Source organism: Tamandua tetradactyla, chromosome 18 (assembly GCF_023851605.1).
Source record: "Tamandua tetradactyla isolate mTamTet1 chromosome 18, mTamTet1.pri, whole genome shotgun sequence".
NCBI lineage: Eukaryota > Metazoa > Chordata > Mammalia > Pilosa > Myrmecophagidae > Tamandua > Tamandua tetradactyla.
In genome coordinates, this window is record NC_135344.1 from 12,732,078 (window position 1) to 12,753,961 (window position 21,884).

The 21,884-nt window shown below is 34.7% G+C and overlaps 1 protein-coding gene and 1 long non-coding RNA gene across 3 annotated transcripts in view; both read right to left on the bottom strand.

Moving 5' to 3' along the window:
• The window catches only part of DOK6 (docking protein 6), a 452,915-nt gene that overhangs the window by 348,087 nt on the left and 82,944 nt on the right, over nt 1-21,884 (bottom strand). The gene's annotated exons all lie outside the window — the stretch shown is intronic.
• Nucleotides 1-21,884, bottom strand: part of LOC143661966 (uncharacterized) — a 123,275-nt gene that overhangs the window by 61,830 nt on the left and 39,561 nt on the right. Inside the window, exon 3 of one of the 2 annotated variants that reach the window (XR_013165045.1) lies at nt 8,459-8,619. The exons of the other annotated variant lie outside the window; for it this stretch is intronic. This is a non-coding gene — a long non-coding RNA (uncharacterized LOC143661966). Of the gene's footprint in view, nt 1-8,458; nt 8,620-21,884 lie in introns of those variants that run through there. 2 annotated transcript variants of the gene reach the window in all.

Consider the following 21,884-nt stretch of genomic DNA (forward strand, 5'->3'; position numbering starts at 1 on the left):
AGTTGTTTATGATGTTATGATGTTTATGATGAAGGTAGGGGTTCACCTTCATTTTTTTGCCTATGGATATCCAGTTTTCCTAGTACCTTTTGTTGAAGAAATTCATGGCATTCTTGTGAAAAACCAATCAGCCATAGCTGTGGGGGTTTATTTCAGAACTCTCTAGATGATTCCACTGGTCTGTATATTTATCCTTGTGCCAGTACAATGCTTTTTAAATTACTGAAGCTTTGTAATACATTTAAAAATAGGGAAGTGTGAGTTCTCCAACATTGATCTTTTTGAGATAATTCTAGCTATTCAGTGCCCCTTATCCATCCAAATAAATTCATCCAAATAAATCTGATGATTGACTTTTTCATTTCTGCAAAGAAGATTGTTGGAAATTTGACTGCGATTTCATCTGTAAATAACTTTTGGTAGAATGGACATTTTAATGATATTTGGCCTTCCAATCCATAAAGATGAAATGTTCTTCAATTTATTTAGGCCTTCTTTGATTTCTTTTAGCAAAGCTTTGAAGTTTTCCATCTATAAATTCTTTATATTCTTGGTTAAGTTTACTCCTAAATATTTGATTCTTTGATTTGCTATTGTAAATAGATTTTTTTCCCTTTATTTCCTCTTCAGATTGTTTTTTACTACACTATTCAAACAGTACTGAGTTTTGCATGTGAATCTTATACCCTGTCACTTTGTTGAATTTATTTACTGGCTTTAGTAGTTTTGTTCAGGATTTTTCCTGAATATCTATATATAGCATCATGTCATCTGCAAAGAGAGAGTTTTGCTTCTTCTTTTCTAATTTGTATGCATTTTATTTCTTTCTCTTGCCTCACTGTTCTGGCTTGAATCTTCAATAAAATGTTGAATCATGCGTAACAGTGGGCATCCTTGTCTTGTTCCCGATTTTAGAAGGAAAACTTTAGTCTTTCCCCATTGAGTATGATATTAGCTGTGGCTTTTTCACATATGCCTTTATCATGGTGAGTATGGTTTACTTATATTACAGGAAGTGGTGCTGGATTTTGTTAAATTTTTGCATCAGTTTAGATGATCCTGTGTTTTTCTTCCTTTGTCTATCAATGTGACATATTATATCAATGGACTTTCTTATGTTGAACCAATCTTGCATACCTGCTCAAAATCCCATTTCGACATGGTATATAATTCTTTTAATGTGTTGTTGGATTTGGCTTCCAAGTATTTTGCTGAGTTTTGCATCTGTATTCATGAGGATATTGGTCTAAAGTTTTCTATTTTTGCAGTATTATTATCTGCCTTTGGTATTAGGGTGATATTGGCCTCATTGAATGTGTTAGGAAGTGTTCTCTCCTCTTCAATTTTTTTTGGAAGAGTGTCAGTAGGATTGATTTTAATTTTTCTTTGAATGTTTGGGAATGTTCACTAGTGGGTCCTGGGCTTTTCTTTGTTAGGAGGTTTCTGATTACTGATTCAACTTCTTTATGTGTTAATGGTGTGTTGAGATCTATTTCTTTTTCAGTCTGTGCAGGTAGTTTGTGAGTTTATAGGAATTTGTGTACTTTAGGCTTTCAAATTTGTTAGTGTGCAATTATTCATAGTATCCTCTTATCATTTTTTTATTTCTTTGATTAAAAAGTTAGTTAACCTAACATAGTCAGTATAATGTTCCACCATTCACTACTGGTTTTGGTTATTTGTATCTGCTCTCTCTTTTTTTCCCTTTGGCAGTCTAGTTAAAGTTTTGCAAATTTTATTGATCTTTTCAGAGAACCAACGCTTCATTTCAGTTTTCTCTATGGGTTTTTATTTCTGTCATTCACAAATCTCTATCATAATCTTTGATATTTCCTTCCTTCTGCTCACTTAGCATGCTCTTTTTTTGTCTAGATGTAAGATTAGGTATCTGATTTGAGATCTTTACTCTTTTATAATATATTCAGAGGTATAATGTTCTTTTTCAGCACTGCCTTTGCTGAACACCATATGTTTTGTATGTTCTGTTTTCATTTTTAATTGTGGTAAGATATTTCCTTATTTCCCTTGTGATTTTCCCTTTGACCAATTAGTTAAGAGTGTTTTTTTTTTTTATGCATTTTTGTGAATTGTCCAGTTCTTCTTCTGTTACTGTTTTTAGCATCATTCTGGTGGTTGGAGAAGATACATTGCATGACTTCAAATTTTTAAATTTACTGAGACTTGTTTTGTGACCTAACATATATTATAGCATGGGGAATGGCCCATGTGCAGTAGAGAAGATGTGCATTCTGCTGCTGTTGGGTGAAATGTTCTATATATGCTTTTTAGGTCTAGTTGGTTTATAGCATCACTTAAGTCTTCCATTCCCCTGTTGGCTTTCTGTTTAGATGCTATATCCATTACTGAAGGTGACGTATTAAAGACTCCTACTACCAATGTAGACCCATCTATTTCTCCCTTCAAATCTATCATTATTAGCTTCATATAATTTGGGGGCCCTGCCATTAGGTTTTTATATATTTATAATTATGAATTAAATATTCATAAAATGAATTGAACATTTTATCAGTCTAGAGTGACTTTCTTTATCCCTCACAGCAGTTTTTGACTAAAAGTCTACTTTAAATAATATATTCAATAATATTAGTACAGCTCTCCCCACTCTCTTTTGTTTACTATTTGTATCGTATGTATTTTTCCATCCTTTCACTCTCAAACTACTTGGCTTTAAGAGGAGTCTTATGTTTACAACATATAATTGGGTCATTCTTTTCTACCCTTTCTGCCAATCTTTACCTTTTGACTGAAAAGTCTAATCATTTTACTTTTAAAGAAACCACTGTTACTACAGGATTTTCTTCTGACATTTTGATTTTTGATCTCTGAAATCTTATGCCATTCTGCCCCTCAATTATTCTGCTTATTTTCATATCTATTTGATATTTTGTAGGGTAATATTTTCCTTATGGCTAATATGCTGCTTAAATTTAATATTCTAAATCTATAACAATTAAATTTGATTTGATAACAATTTAACTTCAATAGCATACACCTACACTGCTCCTATAACCCTCTGTCCCCAAACCTTTTTTTCTAGTTACAGATTATATCTTTATATATTGTATGTTCAAATCATTCATCATTATTTCCTATGCATTCACATTTTATAACCCCTATAATGTAAAAAGTGGAGTTACATATCTAAAATGCAATATAATAGCACTGGAATTTAAAATTACCCATATGGTCATCTTTCCTGGAGGTCTTTATGTATTTATGCTGCTCTGATCCAGGGTTGTGTGTCCCTTCCTTTCAGTCTGAAGAACTCCCTTTAACATTGCTTTCTAGGGTAGGTCTAGAGGTAAATAATTCCCTCAGCTTTTTTTTTTTTCCTTTTTAATCTGGTAATGTTAAGATTTTTTTTTTTAATCTAGTAATACTAATCTCTCATTCACTTTTTTTTTTCCCCATGGGTAGGCACTGGAATTGAATCTGGGTCATCAGCATGGCAGGCAAAAATTCTGCCACTGAGCCACTGTTGCACCACTTTCTCACTCACTTTTGAAAGACAGTCTCACTGGATATAAAATTCTTGGTTAGCAATTGTTTTTCTTTACTTCAGCATGTTAAATATTTCATCCCACTTTCATCTTGTCTCGATGGTTTCCAATTAGAAATTGGGACTTAATCTTGCTGGAAACCCCTTTCCAGTAAGAACATGCCACTTTCTTAACTCTTTCTGTGTCCTTAACACTCGATAGTTTGACTGCATTGATGAGCATGGTTCTCTTTGAGTTTAATACTGTTTGGGGTTTGTCGTGATTCTTAAATGTGCAAATTCACATCTTCCATTAAATGTGGGACGTTTTCTGCCATTATTTCTTTGAATGTTTGTTCTACCCACTTATCTCTTTCTTCTGCTTCTGGGACTTCTAGACTGTGTAAATAGGCACGCTACATCATGTCCAATAAGTTCCTTAAACTCCGTTCACTTTTTCTCCATTTATTTTTTTTTTCTCCTCCTTAGCCTGAAACATTTTGTGTTGTGTTTTAGTTCACTTATTCTCTGTGCTGCCAGCTCCAATCTGCTGTTAAAAACCTCTAGGGAAGTTTTCATTTCAGGTATTGTGTTCATCAACTCATTATTTCTGTTTGTTCACTTTTTAAAATCTGTGTCTGTTCATTGAGATTCTCATATTGTTCATTCATTGCTTTCCTGATATCCTTTAGTTCGTTCTCTGTGTTTTCCTTTATCTTCTTGAGTATATTAAGGATCATTTTGTTACATTTTTTCTGGTATGTTAAAAGTCTGGTCTTGATTGATTGTTTCTGGATTTTTATGTTATCCTTGTATGGATGATCATTTGCTCTTTGTCTTGCAATCTTTTGTCATACACTGTATATTTTAATATTTTAAAAGCTTAACTCTGGGTTTAAGTTTCTCAGCTGTCAGTTCCTTAAGTTTATATCCAGCTAATGATATGATAGAGATTTTCTTTAGGGTTAATAAAAACAAACAAATCAATACAAAAAGAAAAAAAAATGCTTTTGACAGTCTTTTCAAATAGACTTTTCTTTGGCTGGTGCTTTCCTTCAGAATTTAGCCCTCCTCTCAAGAAGATCTGCACAAATTGAAAATGCAGTGAAGGGTCCTCCTTTCCTTTCTGAGCCTGTGTCTTGTTATAAGTTTGCACTCATTTGTGGCTTGTGAATGACCCCACTAAAAGGAATTTAAATGCCCCTTCAAAGCCTATGTCATACTATTTCCCCCTCCTAGGTCTCTGTATTAGGACTTAGAGCAGCAATTCTTTGCCCCCCAGTGCTTTGACTTAATTGTTTCTAACACTGCATTGGCTCTCTGCAAGAGTCTTCTGCCTGCAGGGCACATTCTGGGAGGGTGAACCATAGAAGAGTGGCCTGGCTCAGTCCCCCAGGCTGCCACCTGACAGACTGGCATGGACACATAAACACTGCAGTACGTAGGGGTTATTCTACTTCATCTGGAACTGGGCTGGAGAGCATAATGGCCACACACGCTGGCTCCACACTACACTGGGGAAGGGGACGGGGAGGGAGGCAGCAAGGGTGCCATGAGCATTTCCTAAAATACTAAAGCTCCAATGAGCTTCTGTTTTTAAAACTGCATTTTCTTGATCTGATACTCACCCAGCTACTGTAACTCTTTAACTGTTTTCCAGCATTCTGAAAAAGATGGTTCTGCCAATTTTGCTAGTTATTCAAAGATTCTGTGTAGGAATAGCACCCTGGAGCATCTTAAACTGCAATGTTTGTTGACCAGACTAGTTGCTTGGAAGTTTTGCAGGCAATTAGTAAAGACATTAATTAAAAAACACCCATCAATATTTACAAAAAGCAAAATAGATGGCATCATAAGTGAGTGGTAAGGTATCTGGTTAACTGATTGAAGATCTTTATTTAATGGCTGATATTTTGTAAAAGCAGTACTGTACAATTCCAATAACTCAAAAGAATACACAAGTAATGAACAAATAGGCAATATCTAGTATTTCCAATTCAGTGCAATAAATTTACATTGTATTGCTTTTTGTGTGTAATAAGAATCCTGGGATTCATTTGTTTCATTGAATTTTCAAATTTTAGCCAAAAGGACTCTAAAATAATAATAAGCTTTGAAACACAAAGTAGAATATTAAACTCCTAGGAGAGTAATCACAGCGTAAAATTTACATCTAATCACCATTCTTCCATTAGACCTGTGTGTTGTAACATTGATTTAATAAAACTATCATCCAGGAAGGGCAGTTCAATTAAGTCAAACATTACTAGCAAGAAATTGCTACTGCCACTGACGTCTCTATGTGGAAGACTGGAAATAATGAAAGCATTTCACATCCATTTGCTGCTGCCTCAATACACAGCATGCTGAGCATCTCAACAACTCTGCCATTACAATTTGGTTGCGTTCACCTAACAAAATAATGTGGGGACTTCTTTATTTAAATATGAGCAATTACTTGCAGAGCTTACATATTCAGTGAAGAATTTATTAGGATTGTGTTAATGGGGGGATATTAAGTCTCGCTGTCAGAGGATTTAGAAAGAACCTGGCTTTTTAACTTATTTTTGTGAATCCTGGCATGATGCAAAAATTGACATGAACTCCATGCACAATTGGGGTTGAAGAAAAAGTCATACAAAGTAAAGAAGAATGAAAATGCAGACATGATTTTGGAGTCATAACTTGAGAAATTTTGAAGATTCGAGATAAACTTAGATCTCTGATAAAGAGGAGAATAATATCCAGGGTCCATAAGCACTATCCGGTAGAGGAGAATGCCGCTCCACAGTTGCGGGAGTTAAATGACTACATGTTTGAAATAAACTAGGATTGTTGAAATATCTAATGTTAGTTATAAAAATTGGTGCCTACATCACTGTTATATATTTTTATTAATATAAAAGCAAGACTTTTCATGTTTTAAAGTCTCTGGTTTTAAATATTTTTGTCCCCTTCAACCTTACAATGTAGAAAAATTCAACTCTATTTATCACAATAGAAGCATACACTGGGGAATGAGAATAGGATCTTTTTTCAAATTAGGCATTTTTCCAGCTTTCTCACTTGCCATTCATTCCTCAGACTGCTGAGGTAGGTTGATGCTCCCACTATAACACTAAAGCTTTCCTGGCACATGCAAATGAGAGCCTCCATACAGAAAATTCTAGTGGATTCATTTTAGTCCTCAGCTCACTGGGTGTCAGTTGCAAACTGAGAAGCCATTTGGTCATTCACAGCTCTTGGCTTCTTTGTAGAAGATAATCATCTCTGTTTTTATGTTTGAGGCTCCTACAGCCATGTTTTCAGTTTTAATAAAGGAATGTCTAAAGATGAAAATCTGTCACACATGTAGCTATTTAGTATACAAATAGTTTTAGCAGGCAGACACCAAAACAATTATACAACTTGTTTTGCAGGCTCAAGGGAATTCCAGTTCCCTGTTTACATAACAGTTTCACTTAAGAAAAGTGAGACATTATTCTAACATCAAGATTCAGTTAAGGCTAACTGGCAAGCAGAATCCTCTAAATTCACAGAACAATTTAGAAATCAGTCAACTGGCTCTACCTACAGACCGCAGATTGCTGAATATTCTGGAATCTTATAGTTTGCAGGTAAGGCGTGTCTCTAAAATATTTTAGCTAATTTACATTTCACAAAAACCACTGATTTCAGTAATGAAAAGTGATTTATAATATTATTTATCGTATTTTGTAAAGTCTGTGATATTAACTGATAATGTTAGGTGAGCACAGTTTGGCTCTGCCTCTAGAGTAAAGGATTGCTAAAGGCACACTAAATAACATGGGCTGTAAACCTGTGATAGCACAACTGATCCCATGCTGTGATCATAGCTTAAAGTAACCCCTGCAGAGTATTGCAGCATCTATGCTTTAATATTTCAAAGTAAATTAAAGACATTTTAACAGCCTTTCGTTTGGATTTGATATGGTACACCATTTATTTCTTGAGTGTATCCCCTTGGACTTTGACTGTAATCTCTTCTGAGAATCTTTGTATTTCTTGAATTATCTCTTCTGAGAATCTTTGTATTTCTTGAATTATTTCATCTTTGTGTTTCCTATTTTTTCTCTCTTGATTTTTTCCCTTATTCTGTCCTTGGCTCATAGCTTTTCTCTCATCAATTTCTCCTTGGATTATCTCCTCTTCTTTTGTATTTTTACCTCTACTTGGGCTCAGAGTCCTGAGTTTCCATTTGCTAGATATATTCAAATAAATTTCTCAAAGACATCCAAATTCAATGTGCTACGAAGGGTAATAACCATCTTTGATCACAAGAGTTATGATATATGACACTGCTATGCATTCAGGGAACTTAGCCAACTGTGTAATTTTTATTTGGTACATTATCAGTTCCATCTTAAATATAATTTACTACTACGAAATTCAGTCTAATTAGATTGTTTAAGTAAAACAAACTATTTTAATACTAAGTACAAACAGTTGCTTCTGAAACTAGTACCCCTCTGGGTCCTTTAGAAGGAATCAAGGAAGAAATAAATTGTATCCCATTGTTATAGATAATTGTTCTCAGTTTCTTGTCTCCCTTCCTCATGCAATAAATGCAATGGAAATTTAATTACTATCACAATGAGCCCTGTACTCCATTTTTGCATTTATTGATCTCCAGCTGGAAGTTCTAATATTATAAAATTTATAATAAAGATAAATTTTAAGGATCCAGAGTAGCTATAAAGTATCTTATGTTGCAGTGGGAAATTTAAAACATCATCCATTATATCTGCTATGTCTTTTCCATCTTATGATGACATTCAGAATTACAAAGTTGTTAGAACAGCTGAAGAGGTACCATGTGTTCCAATTATAAATTTGCATTTTGAGGCACTTAATTACACACAATTTTTAAATATTTGTACTATTAAATATTTTTTAATATTAAATTTGTAGTTATACAAATTGATGACCAAGGGGAAGACGAAAATACAGTTTACCTGATCCACAGTTTGTGAAACCCCAAGATTATATGGCCAGAATAGTGACTTCTCAGAATGTTCTATTTCTTCAGAGGAAGAGACACTGGATTGAATGTTCATTGTGGTACTAGATAAATTCAACAGTTCATACTGAGATGCACCCTAAGGGTGAAAATACAGTGTTTGTTGACAATGAGTCCTGATATATAGGACTTGTTGATATAATAATATAAATTTTGAAAATGTACTTTTATCTTGTGAAGTTGATTTACTTAGTGAGCAAATTACACAGATTTGTTTACTAACCAGTTAACTCAGTGAAGTTGTCAGTATAAGATAAATATGATCCACGATCATTTGATAGCGATAAATTTGAACATTCTCAAACTCTACTATTAAATTATTTCTAAAAATAGAGCATCCTGATTCTAAAGTAGTTCCTCTTACTAGTGAATATGAAATTTCGAATATATATTATATGACAGTCCTATTAATCACAATTATTCCAACTTTCTTTTCCTGTCTTCTGTCCTGGTAGAATATCTCATTTTCTACGGCTGTTTGTATCTTCCACAAAAGTACAAGGAACATAACACTCTAACACATGGAACATCCCTGCCAAGACTTAAAATTTCTTGGCATTTCAAATATTATACACTTAATCCAAAGTAAAATTGTCAAAATAATCACATTACCTTTCTTGAATAGGATGGGCCAATTAATGAACAAGCTGGTTTGATAACTCACATTATACAAACTTGAAAATATTAAAGGATGTTTTATTGTACTTGTTAAACTACAGTGACTAAAATGAATTTACATTCCAGAGTGATAACATGGTTTACACATCAATTCTCTCTCTGTCTCTTCATCTATCTCCTTGGCTATCTGTCTCTATCTCCATCTCTTAAAGAATTGATGGATACTAATATTTTCCATCAACAGTTTTTAATATTCAGTTAAATTATTGAACTGTCATAGTGTTTCTTGGCAATTTTTCATTTATTCATTCAATAAATATTTATTAATTTCCTTCTTTATACCAGGTACTATCTCAGGTATCAGGGCTACAGGCAGGAAACAGAGAAGACACAGTCCCTGCTCCCAGGTTAATTAAATCCTAGGGAAGACATGAATAAATATGAGCTATAAATCATATATACATATATATAATTGGACACAAGGAAGTGATTAGGAATATAATGACAAAGAAGGCAGGGTCAAGAATTTGGAGTCAGTATAGTAAGAAAATGTGTAGAGAGAGTGGCCAGGAGAGAGCTCCTCGAGGCGCTGCCATTTAAACAGAGAAGTGAATAAATGGACAGATCAAGTCAGGTCCTTGTCTCTGGAGAAGAGGGTGACAAGTTGAGGAGAAAACAAGTGTAAATCCTTTATGTGGGTTTTATGTGCTCTGTCCCGGCCACTTCATGGAGGCTGGGGTCCCCGAAGCAGAACGAGCAAGAGGTGACGGGAGCTGGGTCAGTGCTGTGAAGCCAGAGTGGGAAAGAGTGGATGAGGTGAGGTTGATAGGAATGATGGAAAACTACCAATGGGCTGTGAACCAAGAGTTTGCACACCGGAGTTACCTCCCTCAAGCACCATCCTGGTTGCAATATAGAGAAAAATGAGGTCGGGGCTGGGGGAGAGGAATGTGAAGGGAAGTAAGGGAAGCAGTTAGGGCGAGGTGGCAGTAGCCCAGCAGTCCAGGATAGGGGCTCACACAACGGGTTGCAGTGGAAAGTGTCAGGACTCAGAAGCTGTTATGACCAAGACGTGGGAGAAATAGAGAAACCGAGAATGACTCAGCTTTTCATCATGAAATAAGACGGGAAAGAATACAGAAGTAGCAGGCTTAATGAAGGAAATGGAGCTGGAGTTTGAACTTGGTCAGTTGGAAATGCCTGTTAGACTTCCAGTAGGAGGTGCTCAGCACACAGGGACAAGAATCAGGCGCAAAAGAGAAGTCCAGGCTGAGGATGCAGATTCAGATCATCCGCCATAAGAAACCCAGTGATAGTAAATCGTTGCATTTTTATGGAGTAATAATAAGATTCACCTGCCAAATTACTGCTTTTAGAAGCCCTTAACTTGCATTTTGGAGGGACAGGTTTTTAAAAAGAGACGAAAAGTGCCCTTTGCTGAACATAAATGCTTTCAATTTAAATTATTGTCTACAGTAGATTAGACTAATTCTATCACACTAATTCTGGCCTATTTCCCGCAACAAAGTTTATTTATTTGGTTCATATCCACTGATTAATTTATTCAAGAGTTAAAAAAACATTCTGTATTTTCCAGATAAAATTTTTCCAGGATAAAAATTTTATTTTAAGAATTAAACAAATATTCACGGCCAAGAATGCTTCCCTGCCCGTCCCCCATAATATATACATATTATCCCGTTTATACAAACTTAAACTTAAAAACTGGAGGGATAATGATCTCACTGTTTATTCCATTCTACTTATATATCTTTCTGAAAATTCATGCAGCATAACAGTATAATGGTATATGGTATAATGAGGCACAAACCAGTATTATATATTTAATTTTATATATTTATTATATATATAATAAATATAATATATTGCATAAATATAATAAATTATATATTTAATTTTAATAATTAAAATACTATTAATAAATATGAATAATAAAGAGATGAATCTAATGTCTGAAAGGCTTCAAAAGAACACTTCTCAAATTATAGGCTTATCTACCATATAATTTAAATATTTTTCCTCTCGGTTGTGAAATCATGCTAATATTGTATACTGATATAGTGGGAAAAAATAATCTTCAGTTGGTAACAAATATTTGTTTTCAACAACTACTGAGTGCCAGGCATTATGTTAGCTGTGCGGTTACATCTCTGCACAAGAAAGTGTCCTGTCTAATGTCTGAAAGAAATTACTATGCAGTGTAAAAGCACTTCAGCTCTGAAAGAAAGTTAAAAAAAAAAAAGCCACATTAAATTAAGATTCACTGAAAACAGCATTGAAGGCAAAAATGTAAGGCAATTGTGACTCCTCTTCATTTTTGGATAAAATATATACTAATGTACCATTAAAACTTTCACTGAGAACACCAGAATTTTCAGAATGCCAATTTTATCATATAAAATTGAGAATATAAATAATTTAATTTTGTGTGAAAATGAATTATACTCCCAGATAGCATGTGACACTCCACATCATATGAAATATTTACGTAAAAATTAAAATGGCCCTGTTAATAATTCATCCCAACTCTGTTACTCAAAGGATAGTCTCTGAGCTCATAAACTTACGCCTTTGGGCATTATTAAAATATGCCTTTGTACAACAATAGCAACATCACCAAATATGCTTTTGTGGTTTCAAAGTAAAATCAGTAATATTTTGTTTCAATACTACAAAGCCATTTCAAAATTAATAAACATGTTATTACACATTATTTTAATAGTGTGTAATAAGCCCCAATAAAGTATGTTTTTAAAACATTCTAAACAGTAAGGGTCTCTCTGACAAATTTTTAAGAGTACAGTTGACCCTGTGGAGCAGGGTCTTAAGCTTTTATCTAAGGAAGGTTAGTACTATTTTTCTCTAGATATGGAAAGTTAAAGTCATGCCCTCAAATTCAGATTTTAATGCTGTTACATAAAAGAAAAGGTTTACAATAAAGTTGATGTATAATCTAAGGTATTCTAGAATCTTCAGATAATTCCAGCAAAGCATCTATTTCCACCAAGTCCTGGGTCCACATAGTTACTATCAACCGAACATTGCAAACTAGTGACCATCCTTTCAGAAGACAGCTTGTAAGTAAGAGAAGAGGGGATGCTCTAGAGTCCCCTCCCACACGTGGGTATGCACTGGCATACACAATCATCAGCTTCCAGCTATAGCATCACTTCTCCCTCCTCAAGGGTCCTGCTCGTGAAACTCAGGAGCTGCTTCCAGGGATGGGGGAAGGGCACAGGATGTTCATCATTAGATGGATGGCTTGACCTTTCCCCTAGTCTGATCCTTTAGCTTGTGTCTCAGACAACTCGGAAACACCTAAAACTACTGGTTTGATCTCCTGGCTCAAATTTTTAACATGTATACATCATAAAAGTGCTCTTTAGGTTATGTGTGGCTTTCTGAGTTATGTTTTAGGATCTCTACATACTTACTATAATCTTCTGCATTTTCTGTACTTAACCATCTTTATGATGTGCGTGGTAAATACCATGCCCATTTAAATTAAGATAACATGAGAATGAAAATATCAATTTCATAGGGTTGTGTTCAGGGTTAATGCTTAATAAGTACTGTGCTTAGAACAGTGTCTGATAATTCTAATGCAATAGTGTTAACTTTAAATATTTTTATCTATTTAAGTACATGCTACTATGTAGATTATACGAGATTCAATATTCTTTACAACTTGTATATATTGCATTATAAAAATCTTCAAATAAGTGTCCCATGCCATGGAATAAGTTCTTGAAGTCTGAAAATTACTAAATGTCCTTAAGATTTTCACATTCTACAGTGAGAGACAGACTTAAATAATTATAACGTGATGATACATGTTATAATGGGAGTAATCAAAGATCACTATAAGTAAACATGAGAAAAAGATCTTACCCATGATGGAGGAGATCATGTAAGTTTTCTAGAATTTGTTATCTGAGATGGGTTTTAAGGAATAGCAATTAGCCAAGAAAAGAGTTCAGGCAGAGAATATAAGCAGAGAAAACATTGTGCTCAGAGACGGGGGATTAGAAAGCATTGTCCATTTGGGGAATGACTAGCAAGCAAGTGTGGACTTTAGGTGGATAAATCCAGTGGAAATGGCAGTGCTGGATAATCAGATGTAAATACTTAGTGCATAAATGGCCATTTAAGAAATGAAAGATACTTATGTCATTAAAGATCTATGAGCAAAATGAAAAGGTAACAGAGCTGAAAAAAATAGATTGAGTAACACCAATATATTAACCAATTATCAGAGAATAAGACCACCAAATCAAGAAGAAATCAAAATGGGAGAGAATTTGAAGGGATAATTCCTTGGTAATGTCAGAAAACAGAACGTCCTATTCCCTCTTGTGCCTAACTACTGATGTCAAATTTTTAAGAATATAAACTGCCATGCAGAAATGTTTAGCTATTTTGTTTTGAACTCAAAGGGGTTTAATTTGGGCTTAAGGAGGAAACACTGATCTGAAAAACTGTGCAAGGCAAACATCAATCTAAAGTTTGACTGATTTAATAGAAATTAGAAGAAAAAAGTGACTCATTTCGACTTCAGGTTTTAGTCATTTGTCTATGGAACTCTAAAATTCACGATAGCCATGAGTTATTTTCCTTTGAGGTAAAGAGTCATGACTGAAGATAATTGCTATCTGAATGTGTCATTAAGAAGTGCCTGCTGGGGAAGTCACAGATGCATCCAGCAGCCACTTTCAGCCTCTGCTGATCCTTCTCTTTCCCTTTTTGCTTGGTTGCATGCATGTGTTCAGTGTGCTTCCATTTCACAAAAGACCACCTGCAGCCTGGGGGAAACAGCAACTTTAGCTAGGCAGCTGCTTGCCAGGGCAAAAAGGTTGCTTGATAAATGCTTTTTGCTCACTGGCAGGGCCCTCTTCCCCTAAGGTGTATAAAAACCCAATCCTCAGGCAGCCCAAGTGTCCCTCATCTCTGACATGATAAGAGGTATGTGTTGCTACCGGCTCTGACCTGAGCCACGAGGGGATGGCCATGAGGGGATCTCTCTCCCCATTGTTCTAGACCCTTTGTGCTGTGTAAGTAATAAAGCAGTCACTCGCTGAGTTTCTGTTGTGCCTGAGCCTGTGTTCCCACAACACACCATGTCATGTAGCAACTTGCTCCACACCAGAAAGCCATAGTGACTATTTCATATCTATTTACTGGGTATAGTTTTTTTTGTAAATTTGGATGTTAATCCACCTCTTATTTCTCATTAACCTGTCCATATATAACTGGTAGTATTTCTAAAAGATTGTCAAACTAATTATCAAGATATATGTGTCTGGATTTGACCAAATTGATAATTTGTAACTAGTTTAATTAATTAGTTTAATAATTCACAACTAGTTGTTGCCCATATTTTACCCATTATCCTTCCCTGCATTGTGAAATGCTGCAGTTCTCAAATTTAACATACATTATAATCACTGAGAATGTTTATTTAAAAAAAACAAACAAATAGATTTGGGGTATCATTTCTGGAATTTCTGGAGTAGACCTAGCACTGTGCATTTCTGACAAGTTCCCAGGTGAGGGTGAGGCAGCTGACCTGGAAACCAAACTGCAAATGACCAGGACGGCAAAGTGTTCAGACCTTTGCCACTTAGGACCTGCGTGTCATGGGACAAGCTGTGTGCCCTGCTTTTCTGCACCTCAGTTTACTTGTTAGTAAAAAACACAGACTAAACCATGCCAAATATATCTTAAAAGCTTGTAGCTGTGATAAAGGTAATGTCTTTATGAAAACCCCATTAGGTATAAACTGGTAAAGCACCACTCACAGATGAAGTATTAACACTGTGCCTGCGTGCTTATCTAGAGGGACTATGGGCTCCACCCAAGGGTTTGGAGAAACCTCTAGTAACGTCAGATGGCTGGAGTCACTGCAACATCATCTGTGTGCTTTTATGGATGCGAATTGCTAAAGTTTATTGGGTACTAACTGTGCTAATTAGATTACGTGCTGATTTAAGCCTCATAACTATTCTACAAGCTAGCTACTGTTAATATTCTCATTTTAGAAGTGAGAAAGCACAGGTAGTGAATGGCAGTCAGGGTTTGAAGTAGTCTAAAGAAAAACAAAACAAAGCAAATGAAACAGAGAAAAATAAAATGAAAAGACCTAATGAGGATTTCTTATACAAGCCTCAAAAAATTCAAAGCTATAACATGAAAAAATTATTCCGTGGGAGGTTTATTAGAGCTGGAGCTCACAAAGGTAGCATCACAATATTGCTCTTGGCTGTTTAAGGAAGTCACATGTTAAACATTAATTTCCATCCTATGATACCTGTAAATTTAAAATCAATAATTGTATGTCACCATACTCTCATGTAAACAATATTAAACTTTTCATAATTTTCATTGTGGATTTTCAGTAAAGGAAATGCATTATTCTTTCTAATTGCCATATTTCTCCAAATGAGATAATAATTAGAATGATAGATTCACATTACTCATCACTTCAGGTTTCCTCATGTGCTGGCATATAATTAGCTCTGTAAACAGTAGATTTGGGAGTGAGATTACATTTCAGAATCTCAAATTTGGCCCCAAGAAATTTTACTAAATTTTTAGGAAATACTCTTTCTACACCTAGATATATTTCCCCAGAAAGAATTCAACAGTGCATTTTTAAAAGCCATTTTATCATGTCAACAAAACAGGCATTTATTGTGTCAGACAATGAGAAACAGCATAATTCTTTCAATAGCTTTCTCTCTGCTGTAAAGGGTATTTGAGGTTATCAAGAAAGCAAAGTGCAAAAATAATGCATTTCCTCAAGAAATGCTGTCAGGACAAGTATTTACTAAAGTTCTAAATAAGCCCAAAAATATTATGCATTGATGACCTTGCTCAGCTAATTTAAACAATTTCAGTTTAATTGTGTTTATTATTACTATTAATAGCTAACATTGACTGAGTGTTAATTGTATGCCTTAACTTTTGTGGGCAGAATTTAGGCTAACCGATTAAATGGTATCAATAAATCAAAGATGAGGAAATTGAAGTTGGGTAGCAACAAATAGCATTTTAAGTATTTCATAGCTGTTAGCTGCAGAGATATTTTTTAAACTCATTGTTTATCTCATATTTGAATAATTAGCTTTGAATGAATAACTATCTTTAGAAGAATACTCAACAGGAAGAATAGATTAAGTGTATTTTCCTCCATCATCGGAATGTCTAACAATATTTATCTTCTATCTGAATTGAAAAAAATACATAATTCATTTGTGATAATTTTATATTTAAACAAGCATTTATTTCAAGCAGTAGAGGGATATAAAAGTAATTTTAGGCCCATGTTATATAACTTGCAATTGAGTTTGAAAGGCTTGTATGAGTTTATAAATTCGCCAGTGGGGCAAAAATGTATGAATTTTAGCATTCCTTTTTCAACATAAGGGATTCTGTGTATATATTTTTTCTTACCTACAAATACATGTTCTCGTATGTTTTGTAGACAGAGAAAATGTTTATATAATCTGATGAAATAGCTAATCTATATATCTGAATATTTTATCTTAATTAGTAAAAAACTTTAAGCAATTTTTGTGCATTCTATACTCCCTCCAAGAGCATCATAAAAAATCAATTTAAACATGTACTATAACTTAACTAGTATGCTACTGAAAATTATAAATACATGATACTAAAGTTATTACCTAGACATATTATGATAGACTTATATTTCACACTAAATTGTAAGTGGAAATACATATTTAAAAAATGTTAGATATCTAAGAAATGTTAAGAGAGTGAGTTGCTACTTGCTTAAAAAGTAAATTCAAAATAGAGTAGTCATATTTTAGGCGATGGGACTCTTGTTGACGTTTATTTTCCTTAGTGTATTCTTACTGTCGTATTTCCCCATTTTTTCTAAAAGATAAATATTTAATCTATAGCCCGAAAATATTTGGATGGTCAAAGTACTTCCATTGGAATCACTGAGTTGAAATTAATCTAGTGAACTCCTCTGGAGTGGTTTTCAATCTTTTCTTTGCAAGAATTTATTTTTTTCAAATAAAGTCTTTCTTCATACCCAAAAATGAATAAAAACACTGAACAGGCACTTCCAGTTTAAACTTATGTTGTTTGTGAAGAACACTTTGTTACTTGGAGAATCCCTGAAGTATCTCCGCATTGGAATAAAAACTGGCATGCATTCCAGAACTATGATTTCCAGGTCCCGCTACTCTCCCATCTGCTCAAAATGCTTCTAGGTTGAGAAGGAGTGGGGATGGAGGGAATCAAAGGAAAAACCAAAACAAACCACCCAAGAGTTTTATTTTATAGGATACATTTTTTTTTTTTTTTTTTTTTTTTTAGAAAGAGGGAGGAAGGGAAGGAAAGACAGAGAAAGAAGGAAGGATGGAAGGAAGGAAGTGAGGAAGAAAGGGAAACATTTTTAAACATTTTCTTGTTTTATTATATTTTGTTTGTTTGTTTGTTTTTTACATGGGCTGGGGCCGGGAATCGAACCGGGGTCCTCCGGCACGGCAGGCAAGCACTCTTGCCCGCTGAGCCACCGCGGCCCGCCTATAGGATACATTTTGTTTTCTTAAATAAAATGTCCCAAGTTCAGGGTCAGCATGGAGGAGCCCCTCAGCTCTCTGAGCAAAGGCCCCAGCTTGGCGTAGCCCTGGTGTCTGGCCGCCCCCACTTTCCACGTTCTTCACTGGGACACGAGTTGGTCTTGTAAAATTCCTAACAGTGGGAATATGCAGGATCACCCACATGCAAACATAAAACACTTGAAAACCAGCAGACCCTATTTCCTGACATTGAATATAAAACCTAATGCATATGAAACCCCAGAGGTTTTTGTCAAGTAGGGACTCCAAGGTGTATCCTTTCCTCTGTTGTACTAAAGACACTCAAGATTCCTCATAGAAGCACCTGGTTGGGTTAAAGAGTTGGCTAGGTAAAGAAAGCCCTTCCAGCATCTTCCAAACTCACTCAAGTTTAGGACTCCCTCAGATCTCTGTCATGTCTGTTAGTGTCACAGGGTAATTCCTGCCGCCTTCATGCTTTTTTACAATGACTTTTCTTTTTCTTTCTTTCCTTTTTCTTTTTTTATCTAATAGTTGGGAAAAAATCCTTTCCATGCTATTTACAGCCAGCAACAGCATTATTACAAAAATGTCTGCCACCTTAATTCATTAAATTTGTTTTCCCGCGACTGTTTTCAGACACCTGTTTACAGTAGCATCTGGGAGTCTGAGGAATACAGTACTGTGTATTTCCAGACCCTAGCGTATTACTAATACTGACGAAGAAAACATCGTTAGACAAATCACCTTTTTGGCACACAGATTCTAATTTTGCCATCCTGGTTCTGGATTTTGTGTATGGGTGTGTGTGGTGTCACAAAAAAATGTTTGTTACCAATAATGTGAAAATATTAAAAGTGAATCCATGTTACCATTACATAGTATTATTATTAGAACGTAAATTAGTTATCACATGATTTCAAGAGCTTTGCTTACTTTTGAGTCTTGGTGGCTTGCTCTGCCACTTTAAAAGAGGGTAAGAAATAAGCTCAGGCTGGTATGTCAAACAAGAAAACTTCAGATACCTTGTGGAAGGACCATTAAACCCCTCTCACCTGCTCTTATAAACTTATTACTGGTTATTTATAAAATTTTGAATATTATTAAATATTATGAGGACAAAAAAATCCTAATGCTTTTTTTAAAAAAAAGCATTTAATGCTTTAAAGAATTAAAAAATATTTCATGGTTTTGTTATTTTACAAGCATTGATGTCAAAGTAATATTTTTATTTATTTTTTAAATTAAAATAAAATAAATTTTTAAAGGGGACAGTTGTTTCGGGGTTTTTGGTTGCTGTTTGTGTGTGTGTATTTTTGTTTGTTTTGTGGTTTCTTTTACTTGCACTAGAGGAAGGTATAGTGAGACATTGGGAAAGCATGGTATTAGCACAGAGGCCATTAGAATTTGCTCTCTAGATTCTTTTTTCATAAAAAGTGAAAATTTGGTAGTAAATTATATAAAAGTTATTTTCTAGCTTAAGTATATGCAGACAGGCATATATTAATGTATCAAAGCCTTTAAAACAAATATAATTGAAATGACTCACAAGGACCACTTCTTAACGCATAACATTTTTTTCATGATTATTTTCTTCAGATTTTCACAGTCTATGGTTGAAGAATTTTTTCTCAAAATTTTGCATATTTTACCAAACTCATGTATTAATACAACACTACAGACAATCCTGCTTCTTTAAAATTCAGTTTTAACACAAATGTTCTTTGACTTTTGTTATCAAGCTTGCAGATAAAAATAGTATGGGAGAGAGTTGCCTCCAGACAGTATTGCAGTTTAACTTTTTAATGGTAATGTGGTTCATCAGTTACTGTGATTTTCATAATCAATGCAAATAGGGGAGATTGCCCATTGCAGAAAGAAGCCTGTGCTGTTTTAGAAATGCTTCATTCCTTAAAATAGAAAATATTCAAATTTTGATACTAAAGCAGTCTGAGCTCTGGACTAATTAGAATGTTCTGTGAATATTTAAAAGTATGACACAGTAGCCTATAATATTGCTGTGAGATATGCCAGAAACATGCCTAGAAATTTTATTTATATATACAGATAGGCTTTCCAGAATGTTTTTTCAAAGAATAATGCATGAGCTCAAAATCGTCCTTCCCAAAGTATTTTAGGGGAAATGTTTGGAGAGAAAAAAAATGTTGTTCTTTTCTTTTCTCTTTCTATTTCTAAGGCTACCCTCATTTGTATGATAAACCAACTCAGACCTTAAAAATTAGGAGATAGTAAAGTATCTACCTGAGATAGTCAAAACCATGGACAGCCAAAAACACCAAACCCTTGAAAATCTCAACGGGGCTTTCTGCATGCATGAGGAACGAAAGGATAGACAAAAAGTTAAAAACGTGCTTCGTTCTGTAAATAAACAGGAGAAGAAAAGGGACCCTTAAAGACGATGGCAACAGGGAAGGAGAAATTGAACTGGCTCAATCTCTGCATACAGGGAAATTAAAAAAAAAAAAAAAGGTTATCAGGAATTGATATGATTGATATTTTTTTTAATGAAGGCCCTGACCTCACCTCTCCTGATCTTTTTATTGCCAATTTCCTAAAACTTTTGACTGAAACATTCCTGTTCCCATTCCTTCTTTTTTTGCATGTGATTTGGGCTCATCCCTCTTGGTGCGTGGTCTGAGGATAGATGAGGATGACAAGGAGAAAAACAACATCTGCAGGGCTACCTTGGGAGTTAGTAATAACTGTATCTCTAGCTAACACAAATGAGCCCAGCCTATGTGCTGGGCATTTGCATTATTCTTTAATCTGACTCAACGCATGCCATCCTCACGGTAGCCCTATGGGTAGGAGACTCTTGCTATTCCATGTTATTCAAGGAATACGGGGAAAAGAGAAGGAAGATCAATTGCTCAATCCCAAGACAGGCACTGAGCATGGCACCTGCCAGCTCCAGGGTAGGCCACCTTATCTAATGCAGTGAAACTACCGGCACTGTTCCATGCAGACGAGTTCTCTCAGCAGACGGACAGACCTCTGGAGAAGGGAAAACACTGGTGCTGGAAGACGGATTATGGGAAAACCAGGAACTGCAAATGCTTACACCATTCAATCTCACGACACAGGTTAGAAAAACTGAACAAATTATACCAGCCAGACATCAACCTCACTTTTCTGATATAAATAGTGTCTCTTACACTTAGGTTTTATATTATATGTTTTTTACAATATATTAAATATCTTTTCTCTAAAAGGAGTCTATATAGTTGTACTTCTGGCTGAGTTTATAAAAACACGTCTTTATGGGCTGACAGGAAGATGTGATCCTCTATGTATAACATTTCCTATTTGTTTTTAGTTCCCAATTACCACGCAATAATATACTTTTTAAAAATATGACTGGGTTGTGTAATAATGCTGCAAGCTTCCAAATATCACTGTCAAAATCTCATTACAACATTTTTGAAGGTATCATAATGCTGAGCCAAACAGAATGACTGAAAATATCATATTTAAAGAGAGGTATAAAAGACATGATATAAAAGCTATATAAAACTGCTCTGAATGATTAGATGTACACTTGTAATATATTATATTGCAGTAAAAACAGTTCCCTGAGAATAAAATGTTAGCATGGAACATGACTTTTTTTCCAATTCTTCCAGAGTTATTATTTATTTATTTTTTTTGCATGGGCAGGCATCAGGAATTGAACCCGGGTCTCTGGTATGGCAGACAAGAACTCTGCCACTGAGACACCGTGGCCCACCCCAGAATTATACTTTAAAAGATTCATTTCTATAAGGTAAAAATATCCTAGTTTCCAAGTTGATCTTGTTTTAAAAAATATTTTTTCTAAGATATTTTATATTATATAGAGGTGACATTTTAGAATTCAAAAATAATGGAACACATCATTGTTTAAAATATTTAAACAATTCTTTAAAAATTAACGCTAGGATGGTGCAATGGTGGCTCAGTGGTAGAATTCTTGCCTGCCATGCTGGAGATCTGGGTTCGATATCTGGAGCTTGCCCATGCCAAAGGAAAAAAATAAAAATAAAAAGAATGCTGATTAAAGGAGAAAGAGGAGGCATAATGGAGAAAATGTGATTTAACAAATGTGTCTTGCTGCTGAATCACTCTATTAATA